This window comes from Lissotriton helveticus, chromosome 6, assembly GCF_964261635.1.
Source record: "Lissotriton helveticus chromosome 6, aLisHel1.1, whole genome shotgun sequence".
NCBI classification, from domain to species: domain Eukaryota; kingdom Metazoa; phylum Chordata; class Amphibia; order Caudata; family Salamandridae; genus Lissotriton; species Lissotriton helveticus.
In genome coordinates, this window is record NC_136067.1 from 1,467,701,071 (window position 1) to 1,467,713,071 (window position 12,001).

A 12,001-nucleotide genomic window follows, 5' to 3' on the forward strand; every position below is an offset into this window, starting at 1 on the left:
ATTGCTGGGAAATATGCAACCTTCACATCTCACCCGGTGTGGCGTATGGCACCCGTGCCCCGTCTCCATAATAGTTCCAAAACTCCTGGGGGCGGTCACCTCTTCAGTTCAGGTCCACAGTACCCCTCTTCATGCTGCTAGTTTTTCCTCTTCACAGGGGTACTTGACTGTTGCAGTGAACACCCATGGCCAATAGATGTCACCACAGCATCTTTCTATACTTCTGCATCTTTTCCCTTTGAGGTCTATTCAGCTTACTCACTGAGAAGGGGTGCAGCCCTTCCTACAAACATAGCATGACAGGGTCTTGGCGGGGCTGCCACTTCACTTTATGCAGGTGCACTTCCCCCATTAACCTTGGTCCGCAGCAGCCGTGCCTGTCCTGCTGTCCGTTTCCATGTGCACTGTTCCTTAAAAAAAAAAAAACATCTCTTCGGAACTATCCCAAGGCCCTTGGGCCGGACTTCCATTATAGTCACTTGCGAGGCCTTGATGCAGTTTGCAGTTTACGGAGCTACTGTAGATGGCACTGCAGTCTTCCACTGGCTCCACGCTCTCTATCTCCTTGCTGGGCTTTCCGCCTCATCGTGAGCTAGGCCCGCTGCTGCAGGAACATCGCAGCATGGGCACAACCAGGTTTCTCCTTCGCTGGCCGCATCTCCACTACTGAGTGCTGGATCCATCCAGGGCTGCCGCCTCAATCCTGCTTGCCACGCGCTCTCTACACCCATAGGTGGGGTACTGTCTCCGAAAGCCACCACTTGAATACACGCATCAGGAGATCTCCTGAAGGCAGCAGCATCTCCTATAGGGTAAGGCTCTTCATTTCAAAATGATGGCTGCCGAAATCTGCTTCACACTTTTGGGGTCAGGAGAAGATTGGTTTTGTCCAGCTCTCACGCGACTGGGATTCCGTCATAACTCTAATTACTCTCTGGGTCCTGGGGCACATCCTTCTGCAGGAGCTGCCCCTACTTTATTGCGCTGCGCTTTCTCCTGTAAATGGGCATTCATTTGGTGTGTTGGTGGGCAGAGTGCAGGCGCCTCTACCACAGTACCTGCTACAACACTTAGGTGAATTTCCTTGCCGCAGAGCTCACATAATGCCCAGCGATCCACTACTATATACCAGGGGCACAGCAGGTACTTGGCAGCATCACATGGGGACTGGACACCGTCCCCCCTGCTCATGGCCATGATGCTGGCAGCGGGGGTGCTTCATGTTCTCAGGCTACAACTCCCCCCCACCAGGAACTGTGAGGCGGCTGCTACCTCACACACGGGGCAGGTCCCGCTCATCGCCAATGTATGGGTTGGTCCCTAGGCACCCCGCAGTCAGAATAAGCACACAGACATAGTGGTATACTATCTGGAACTGGCCCAAGGCACGTGCGCCGTGCCCATTTTATTAGCAGGGTTACCTGACCGGGGACACCTGAGATGGATGGGTATGGGGTGAGTGTGGAAGCCAGCCCTCTAGGAGTGGCAGGAGGAAACACATTACTTAGAAACACTAGAATGTGGCCAGCAGGTCACTACAGGTATCTGCCAGTAGGAGTGCAGTTGGTTAAGGCAACCATAGCTGAGATGGGGAATTCGGGGGGCAGCCGACCATAGGGAGGTCTGCCTCCTGGGCAGATTGGGAGGGTGGTGCAGCCCATGAGCTGCCATTTTGTGTTGGGCTACTTTCATAGCTCAAAGTATAAGTAGTGTCACATTGGGCTCTCTGTCACTATTTTAGGTTCAGGTGATCTGGTGGCTGGTGACAAGGAGCAGTTAGGCGTTTTTATTGCTTGTTTAAATTGATATAGGTAATTGTCGCTAGTGCTTACTCCAAAAGAAAATGTCTGGCATCAAGGGCAAAGTGGAGCAAGCGATGCAGCTTTTGAAAGAAGCTGGGCTCCTCGACCTTGTGGTTGGAGACGTAAATGTCAGTGGCCCACCGAGCGCAGCAGGCGTTGGTCGTGTAGCCGCAGTGGTGGTGGCATGAGGCAGCATCCCCAGTGAGGGTAAGTTTATGGGGCCACTCTGTGTCCAGGAGAGTGGCCCTTCATAGGGTGGTGTGTAATCAGACCTGTACTGCTGGCAGGGCAGCTGCGGGCCGGGCTGTAGTGCCCGAGAATGCAGCAGCGGTGGTGGGGCGGGGAAGAAGTGCGACACAGAGGCCGCAATGTCAGGGAGAGGCAGGAAAGGAGTGAAATGAGGCAGAGGCTCCTCCGCCCATCGTACATGTGTTTGGGGCCGTGAGAAAAAGGCGACTGGGGAAGCAAGCAGCATCTTCGGAGCCATCTGTGATTGACAACATAAATGGCATATGGGGCCAAGCCAGAAAGAGTGCATCATCTCTAGCATCGCTCCTGAAAGCTGAATAAAATGTGGAGACATCAGCAGGACAGCAGAGGGGTTGCATTAATCCTGATGATGATTGCTGAGGCCTGTGGAAGGTGGAATGCCCATGGTGATTTAGATGCAGAAGGCATGGGGGGATGACAGGGTGTCGATGAGAAGCCCGGGGAGTGGTGCTGAGCACAGAGGGAATGTAAGGGAGAGGGCATATGGTCAAACCTCCAGCAAAGAGGGGCTCTCATGGGCTGAGCTAGGTACTAAAGGGAGAGACATGGTGTCACAGCGGGATAAGTACCTGAGATGGGGGTGGAGAGGGCCTCACATGGGGCTCAGATAAGTGGGGAGCTGGGGGTTCTTGGGGGGTGGGTGGACAGGGAGAAAACATGGGCCCTGGTTTGGGGCATGGATTTGAGCAGGGTAGGCAGTACGGTGCGGCAGGTGAGTAGGGGTCCAGTGAAGGGCCCCGCTTATGCTTTAGTTGTGGCCATGTTCGAATGGAGTGTGGAAGAAGGTGATGGAATGGAGGGCCATAGAAGGTGATGGAATGGAGGGCCTGGGGAGGCACTGTTTAAATATGTGTGGTTTTGTGCTTTGGTAGTCTTAGCCCCAGCCCACGTCCATCACAGCTGTGCACCATATGCACTTTAAGTGGGATGAAAAATGTAGGGGATCTCAAAAAGGCACGTGGCCAAAGTAGTAAAGGGGGTTGCTTAAACATGTAAGCTACATTTTTGTGATTCACATAGTGTGTCACCCAACCAGTATATTGGTTCCTCGCAGTGCTTTCTGTTAGTGCATCCAGATATATAACGCAACAATTGAGATGCACTTTAAACCAGCCAGGACTATTGTTTTTTGCCAATGGTTGTTAGCTGTTTAAGATAAATGAGTAACATGAAATAATTAAAATGTAATTGTGAGACTGTAAATTAAATATTACTAAGGCATGTGGAAGGTGTAGTCGTTTACAGAGAGTATCAATCGCTCCTGTTATGTTCCCCCTTATATTAGACATGCACACCCTTTTTCTCTCCTCATTTCCACCATCTGCATACTACACACCTCATCTTTCAACTCCCTCTTTTCACTTTCTCCTGCACACACTTCCTTGCATCTTCTCACTTCACCAAATTCAAACACACAACATACTCTTTCACCTGCAAGCATCACACTTTTTTACTTTTGCCGTGTAAATATTTTGACAACTGTGTACCTCCTGCCCACATTTGTTCAGAATCACAATTTCATCTGGAATATGTAACTATTCTACTAAGTACCTTGCAGAGAGGCCTAAGATTTGATGTGCATGTATTCGGAACACCTTTTTGATCCACTGACAGGCCCAATGAGAAGCTCGCATAGTATTCAGCCTCAACTCCACAGCGCTCAGTCGTGGCCTGTTACAAATACATGGCGGCATCTCAGTTGAAAGTATGCACTCACTATACAAGTGTAATATTCTGAACAAAAAATCAAGAAACACATTATCGAAATAGCTAACAGTATTAGGGAATGCAATAATAAGTAAAACATGAACTATAAACAGAAAACAAAATCTCTGATATTGATTACTTAAACATTTTTACATTCATTGTTCAAAAATCGATTAATGTTTTTTGTCATTAAGGTTAAATAGATGAATACATGGCCCGATAGGAACCCCTTCCAATATCTGTTCATAATTACTATCGGGTTTGAGACCCAGCCCACTTAAAGCCCTGAGCTCTCTACTTTCTAAGTACTTTCATTTCAGTTCTTTGCCCTCTGACGTGTGTGCTCTAGCTTCCTGTGCTCTTAGCCCGGGAAACATCGCAACTATTACAACGCATGTCATTACAACGCATAGCGCTGGGGGCGCTCTAGGATAGGGAATAGATTTAATTTACTATCCAACACCTTCCCTACTATCCACGGGGACTGGAGTTGGAATAGTAAATTAAACTATTCACTATCCAGCACCCCTAAGCACTATACGTTGTAAAGGCATGCGTTGTAAAAACTGCGTTGTAAAGGCATGCGTGGTAAAAGCATGCGTTGTAATGTCATACATCCTCTTAGCCCACTTTTCACTTTCTATGTTCCTTCTACCTCTGAACCTTCTGTCCAGTTTACTCTGTGACATCTTTTCTCTGTCTAGCCCATGTGCTCATTGCCCTGTCTTTTCTTCAATGTGCTGTAACCCTGTCCTACAATGCTTAATGTGTGCAGGTGGTAGGCCCTAGCACTTAATGTTTGGCGACCAGGGCGTATGGTTTTTTGTTTAACACACTTTAATCCAGAGCAAGATAGAGAAAAGGCAGAAATGGGAGAAAGAAAGCGGGAGAAAAAACCGATAAACTGGGCCAAAGAGGGGAAAAAAGGGATGAAAACCCCAGTGAGAGTAAGAAAGATAGTCAGGAATAGTAGAGTGCAGGGCTTTAAGTGGGCCGGGTCTCACCTGTGCTGAGCACCAGCAGTTTTTAAAGGCAGCCTCGAAATGTGTCTCTATCTGACTCTGTTTTGTGCCCTGGCACTGGCGGTCCGTTTTTTTTCCAGCTGCAGTGACAGCAGGCACATCAATGTGTGCGTTCTCACACTGCTTACTTCTCAATAGCGGAGAAGCTACGGAATGATGTGAGCGTTGTAGGAGAAGGGAAATCCTTTAAAGAGAGTAATTTTCTCTCTCGATTTCCCTTCTCTTTTTGAAACTTAGGAGCAGCAACATTGTTGTGGTGTCACCAGGGCACTAAGTGGAAGCTTTTTCAATATTATATACAAACCATAGTTGCTGCTTATATATCTTATGCAACTATACTAAAAGGGTCAATTAAGCACTATCCTGAAAGCAATGTTAGAAATTACCTGTTAGTCACAACAATTTTTTCACCCTAACAATAATAATGTCCCAGAGCACAACTCTCAGTTGCCGTTGGAGGAGGATACCTCTTAGCAGTAAACGATTATAGTAATTATGGAGCAACTCTCAGATGCCGCTGGAGGAAGATACCTCTTGGCAGTGGCCGAATATAGTAATCACGATGTATCTCTAGAAGGCAAATGTAAGTCTTAAAATATCTATATCTAATATTGTATTGTATTGAACCAAACATGACTGGCGATCTAAATAAGTGTATAATGCCCGCCTGGTTCAATATTAGGCAGGCCTATTATTCAGGGCTACAGTTCGATTTGCTATGCAATACATCTTTCCATTGTCCTAACCCGTATGTCATGAGAACCGTAGTTTATATAGTATTGTTAATACTCACTATTGCACCGTTAATTAAAACCTATATCTTCCTTTCGGGGTTTTCTTCTCTTCTCACATGTAATTGCTCTTTTTCACACTCTCTGGTGAATTCCTTCTTAAATTGGATCTCTTCTGAAAGTCACTTGATTATGATATTGTTTAACATGATCGAATGTCCTATAGGGGTCATCATATTTGTTTATATTTATGTATTGTTTTTATGTCTACAGCCTTGAGAAAGTCTTGGAACGGACTTTGTACGGACGAAACACGTGTTGGCTGGCTGTTTCTTTGATGTTTGTGAATAAAAAGAAAATCATATGCAAAAAGACCTCGGCTTGATCATCTTGTCTCAAGAAGAATATCTTTGATGAAGCACGCATATATTATGACTGTTTTGGTGAAAAAATTGTTGTGACTAACAGATCATTTCTAAGATTGCTTTCAGGATAGTGCTTAATTGACCCTTTTTGTATAGTTGCATAAGACAAATAAGCAATAACTATGGTTGTATATGGGGGCGTGGCTTAGCACGCAATGGTGGAGGACGTGCTCGGGTAGAGCTCCTGCTTGAGCTCCCCTGCCCCGGGCCATTTCTCCGTCAAAATTTGCCCTGCCTGGCCTGCCACTGCTGGCGGGTCTGCCCGCGAACCTTGGCAACATCTGGGCCGAGTTTGGTGAAATTCGGCAGCGGAGCTCCGCACCGTGACCGACAGAGAAATTGCGGCCGACCTGCCTGCGACACGGCCGGATACCAAACTACGAGAGGCCGCGGCTTCTCAGGGCCTACTGGGACTCGCCCTGCTACCCGCCGGAAGCGACCCGGCCACTGCTGAGGGCGGACGAGGACGGATGCGGTGGCCCCCCCGCGGGGACGCAGCTGACGGCCCCCGCACACCGGGCCCTGGTGACTGAGAGAGAAGAGGCGGGCGAGCCGGGGGCGGCCGGAGCCCGACGCGGGTCGGGGCGGCGATGTGGAGCTGCGGAGAAGTGGGGGCGAGCGCCTGCCTGCTGCTGCAGTGACTTGGGCTGCGGCGCGAAAGCTACGCGGAGACACTGACGGATGAGTGGGGCCTCCCTTCGGCCCTTCTGCTGCTGCGTGCCGCCCTGCGCTGACGCCTCGGACAGCGGGCCCCGGAGCTGGTGGGCCCACGTGGCGACACAGTGAGTACCCTCCCCCCCACCACGGAAGGGACTGACGGCGGAGGGCTGCGGAGCCACTGCCGGGACACACTCGCCCACGGCGGATACCTGGGCCCCCGCGCCGCCCGGTGAGGCCCGGCTGACGTTAGGCGCTGTTCGCTGGGGCGACCTTCTCCCTCCTGCCCCTCCGGCGCTGCACTCTGCCCCACGTTGGCGCCACGGGCTGGGACCTGGGAACTAGCTGGCCCTTCCGACGACGCAGCAGATACCTGGGCGGGGGACTCCCTCTCCCCCTCACCATAGCAGAGGCCACGAGTGGAAGGCCACAGAGGGACACCACCAAGACGCGACCACCCGCGGGGGCTGACGGCGCCCCCCACGCGCCTGCAGCGCCATTATTCCGGAAGACGCCCCAGCAAAGCTGCTTACCCTGGTGGGACCCGCCTGAGGCTTGAAGACGGCGAGAGTCCCCCGCTCTCCGAGACTGGACTGGCGCTCCGTCCTCCAGCGAGCTAAGATTAGCTGCACTGCAGGCCCCCAGGCGCCGACTAGGATACACGCCACGATACCACGGTGTGGGAACTAGGGGAGTGGGTGCACCCACGAGGCTTCCACACCATACCGAAGACAGGAGGCGTTCAGGGTTTGATGAGACGACGTCGCTGGCCTGCGCAACCTGACGCACCTTGGACACGACTTGCGAACTTGCCCCCCCCCCTCGGACCTCACGACCGCAAGCAAGAATCGCCCCTGCTGCTGCCTACACATGCAACCTGCCCCATGTCTGGTGGGGTGAAGACGCGCACCGGAACGGGAGGCATGTCGGTAAAGGGGAAGACGGCGCAGACACCCTCCAAAATGGACGCCGACCATGTGGCGTCGAAACTGGACTCTGTCTTGGCAGCCATGGAAAGGATGGAGGAATCCCTTCAGCAGACACGCACCTCTCTGGAAACCAGGATAGACGGTGTGGCGATAGATCTAACTCATCTCAGAGCTGATCATAAGAAATTACAAGAACGTACCACTGCGCTGGAAGGCGCGGTGGCAACCGTGGAACCGAAGGTGTCGCAATCGGACAAGCACATACAGGACCTCCTTAACAGGGTGGAATTCCTGGAGGATCGCGCGGAGGATGCAGAAGAAAAGGCAAGAAGGAACAATATCCGCTTGGTGGGCATTCCGGAGAAATGGGAAGGGATGGACCCCACGCAGAGAGTGGAAGACTGGCTCCGTGAACTGCTACCGGAGGGAGTGCTGTCACCCCACTTTGTGGTGGAACGTGCCCACCGAGTACCCACGAAACCCCTAGCCACTGGCATGAACCCCAGACCGATAATCCTCCGAGTCCTTAACTACAGAGACCGCGACACGATCTTGCGGGAAGCCAGGAAACTAGGCGAGATCAGGATCGACAACACCACGGTGATGTTCTTTCCAGACTATACTGTGCAGGTCCAAAGGCAAAGACACTCCTTCCTGGAAGTGAAAAGGCGATTGCGGCTAGCTGGACTTAAATACTTGCTTCTCTTCCCAGCCAAGCTACGGGTGGTAGCGAAAGACAAAACGCACTTTTTCACGGACTCTGACGAGGTCGAGGCCTGGCTAGATGAGAACATGCCGGATGTGCCTAGACGGGCGCATGGAACTGCTACTGCGGAACGCACGCGTGGGGCGCGGAGACGCCGCAGACGAAGAGCTCCCACACCTCCCAGAACAAGGGAACCACCAACTCACTCCCCAACTGCGAGCGAGATGATGCAGGAATAACGAGCCGCCCTCCGCAGGGTGGTGGAAATCAGCAGCTCCCCAGCCCCATCCCCTGCCCCGGACACAACTCCAACGCCTCTCCCGAGCGACGATGATGCAATATATGGCCTACAGGACTCCCAGCACACCGAAGACCTTCCGGACATTACGCCGCAAACTGCAGACTTGTTTGGCTAAGGGGCCCATGCAGAATCTAGCTACCTCGTGATGGGTACGATGACGCTGTGCGGACGCTACGCAAACCTACATTGTGAGGGGAGAATTACGCAGCTCTACTTTGCTGAATCCTGTTCGCCTAGAGACGCTGAACTCCGAGCAGGTACTGTGCTTGTTATGTACACTCATGACCCAGTCGCTTACTGCTGAGTGCTGATCACCTGATAGACAGCTACACACGAGCTGACCAGAGACAGCCAGACTGTTTGGGGAGAGAGCTCGTCCCCCCCCTGAGAGCCCTGCTCTTCCAGCTCGATGCCAGACAAACCGCTGTAGCCACGCGGAAGGATGAGACCTGGGCAACCGCCAGACGGTAATGGCCTCTAGACCCTGCCCGGGAGGGATGCTGCATCCACTATGGACAATATTGTTAATTGTACTGTTATAGCTTAAGCCACAGAGCACCCCTTAGAACTGTATAGTTTACGAGCTCATACGAGCGTTTGGACGGCCACATGTTTAGTAGCCGACCTTTTGTCATTTTAGGTTATGTAGCCATGTTGAGGCCACGTGTTACCATCCCTTTCCCTACCCATTTCCTTCCTCGGAGATCACCACGCACAACGCTGACACTTTGGGGCGCATTTGTGTTGGAGAAGTGGTTCTGGACTAAGCGGAGAGCATTTCTTGGGTGTGTGGGGGTGGGAGGGGTGGGGGGGACACACAAACAGCAACACAATGACTGAGACAAGAATTTGCACTTGGAACATCAGGGGAATGCACACACCAGCCCGGCGCTACCAGATTTACTCATACTTGAAGCGACACAAGATAGGCATAGCACTGCTACAGGAGACACACTTGAACGAGGCAGAAGTCCAGGCACTACGCCGCAAATGGCGCGGACAGCTTTACGCCACGTCCTATTCCTCATACGCCCGTGGCGCCCTGATATGGGTCCGCCCTGGGATCCCCTGGACGGCTACAGACACCACGATAGATCGGGAGGGTAGGTTTGTTGCGGTACAGGGCAGACTTGATGGGCACCAGATGGCGCTGGTGTCACTGTACGCTCCAAACACTGATCAAGGTGGCTTCCTAGCGCGCCTCTCTACCATACTGGCACCCTGGCATGGGACCCCCTGGCTGCTGGGTGGAGATTACAATTGCACGCTAGACACTGTGCTGGATCGCTCCTCCCCGCCCCCTGTTGGTGCTCCGACACGCGGGGCCACGAAGGCACTGCTGGAGTGGGCCGAGCAGTGGGACCTCCATGATGTTTGGAGGACACACAACCCTGGAACGCGAATCTACTCCTACTATTCAGGCGCCCACGACTTACATGTCCGCCTGGACCGATTCATGTCCACTGCTGACCTCTTACCCCTTGTGACTGACGCACTATACACGGGCCGCACGCACTCTGACCACAACCCACATTTCCTGACCATGGCCTGGGACCGACCACACCCTCCTGTCCCCACCTGGAGACTACAACCGGCACTGCTGCTAGATGCGGAATTTCGCGACTCCCTCCTCACATGCACTGCTCAATATTTCGAGGACAACACGGGCACGGCGTCCTCCCCACAAGTAGAGTGGGACGCCTTCAAGGTAGTGATCCGGGGCCACTGCTTGAGGACGCAGGGACACATACGACAACAACTAGAGAACGAGCTCACCAAATTAGAAACTACTCTACTCGAGAGGGAGGGGGAGGCCGCCGAGGGTAGCACTGACTTGCTACAAGAGGCGCACGCAGTTCACGCAGGCCTCATGGAGCGCCTTCGGGACATTAACTACGCAGCACACTCGGCAAGGACACATCACATGAGTGACAGACCTGGCAAGCTACTGGCCTGGCTGATATCGCAAGAGACGCGCTCGACCCCAGTGGCAGCGATACAGGTGGAGGGGAGAGGCTTACTATACTCGCAGAGTCAGATTCACGACGCATTCACCACACATTACACCGCGCTGTATCGCTCACGGCTGCCTCACCCGCGCCCCGACATCGCTGGCTACCTTGCCCCACTACCAATGCCGCAACTGACTGCTGCGCAACAGGACGAACTGGAAGCCCGGCTCGACCCTGACGAGGTTCGCAACGCAATATTTAACTTGTCTAATAGCAAATCCCCGGGCCCGGATGGGCTTCCAGCCGAATTTTACAAAGCAGGCTCGGCCATACTCATCCCTGAACTTCTGAGGATGTATGCTGCGGCCCTAGAGGACGCAGCCTTGCCCCCGACGCTAAATGAGCCGACCCTGATCTCCATCCCCAAACCGGACAAAGACCACACACAAGTGGGCTCTTATCGCCCGCTGGCGCTGCTCAATACAGACTACAAAATACTGGCCTCCACTCTGGCTCGACGATTGGCCCCCTATGTGCCCCAACTGCACCAGGATCAAAATGGCTTTGTCCCAACGCGCCACACCTCCCACAACATCCGACGCCTTTTCCGGGTGCAGGAGTATGCCACCCAGCGGTGGCCTAGAGCAGGGTGCTTGATATTGGACCTGGAAAAGGCTTTCGATTCGGTGGAGTGGCCGTACCTGGGAGCGGTATTGGAAAAATTCCAATTGGGTGGCGGATACGAAGCTATGGTGGAATTGCTTTATGGCAAGCCGACGGTTCGGGTGCGCACGGGTGCGCTGCTCTCGGACGCACTACGAGTCTGTAGGGGCACTAGACAGGGCTGCCCCCTGTCGCCTCTGCTGTTCTCTCTAGCCATGGAGCCCCTGGCCACGATACTTAGGGCACGGGGAGCCGACTGGGGCATCCCACTGGCGGACGGTCTCCACGCAGTGTCGCTGTACGCAGATGATTTACTGTTGTACGTCAGAGATATAACCAACATCCCGGACTCGCTGGCCAACGTCTTCCGAACTTTCGAGGAGATGTCGGGACTGCGAGTCAACTGGTCCAAATCGGGGGCTTACTCCTTCCACCCGGATACGCCCGAATGTGATGTGCGACTGGGCGGCGGCAGGCTGCAGTGGTATCCCACCACTCTCCGATATCTGGGGATACGGATCTATCGGACTCCGCTGGATGTCCTGGAGGGGAACCTCCTGAGAGCGGTTGCCTCGATCCGGGCGCAGATCGCGTTCTGGAACACCCTACCTCTTAATGTCCCAAGTCGGATAGCACTTATCAAAATGATAGTACTGCCTAGACTCCTGTACTATTTCGCTAATGTACCGACTTACGTACCGAACAAAATTTTCCGAGACCTGGAGACCCTGCTGAGGAGCCTCATCTGGAACAAGGGCCGACCCAGGGTGGCGTTGACTAAGCTCTACATGCCAACGGAGCTGGGAGGCCTGGCAGTTCCCAACATGGAACTGTAC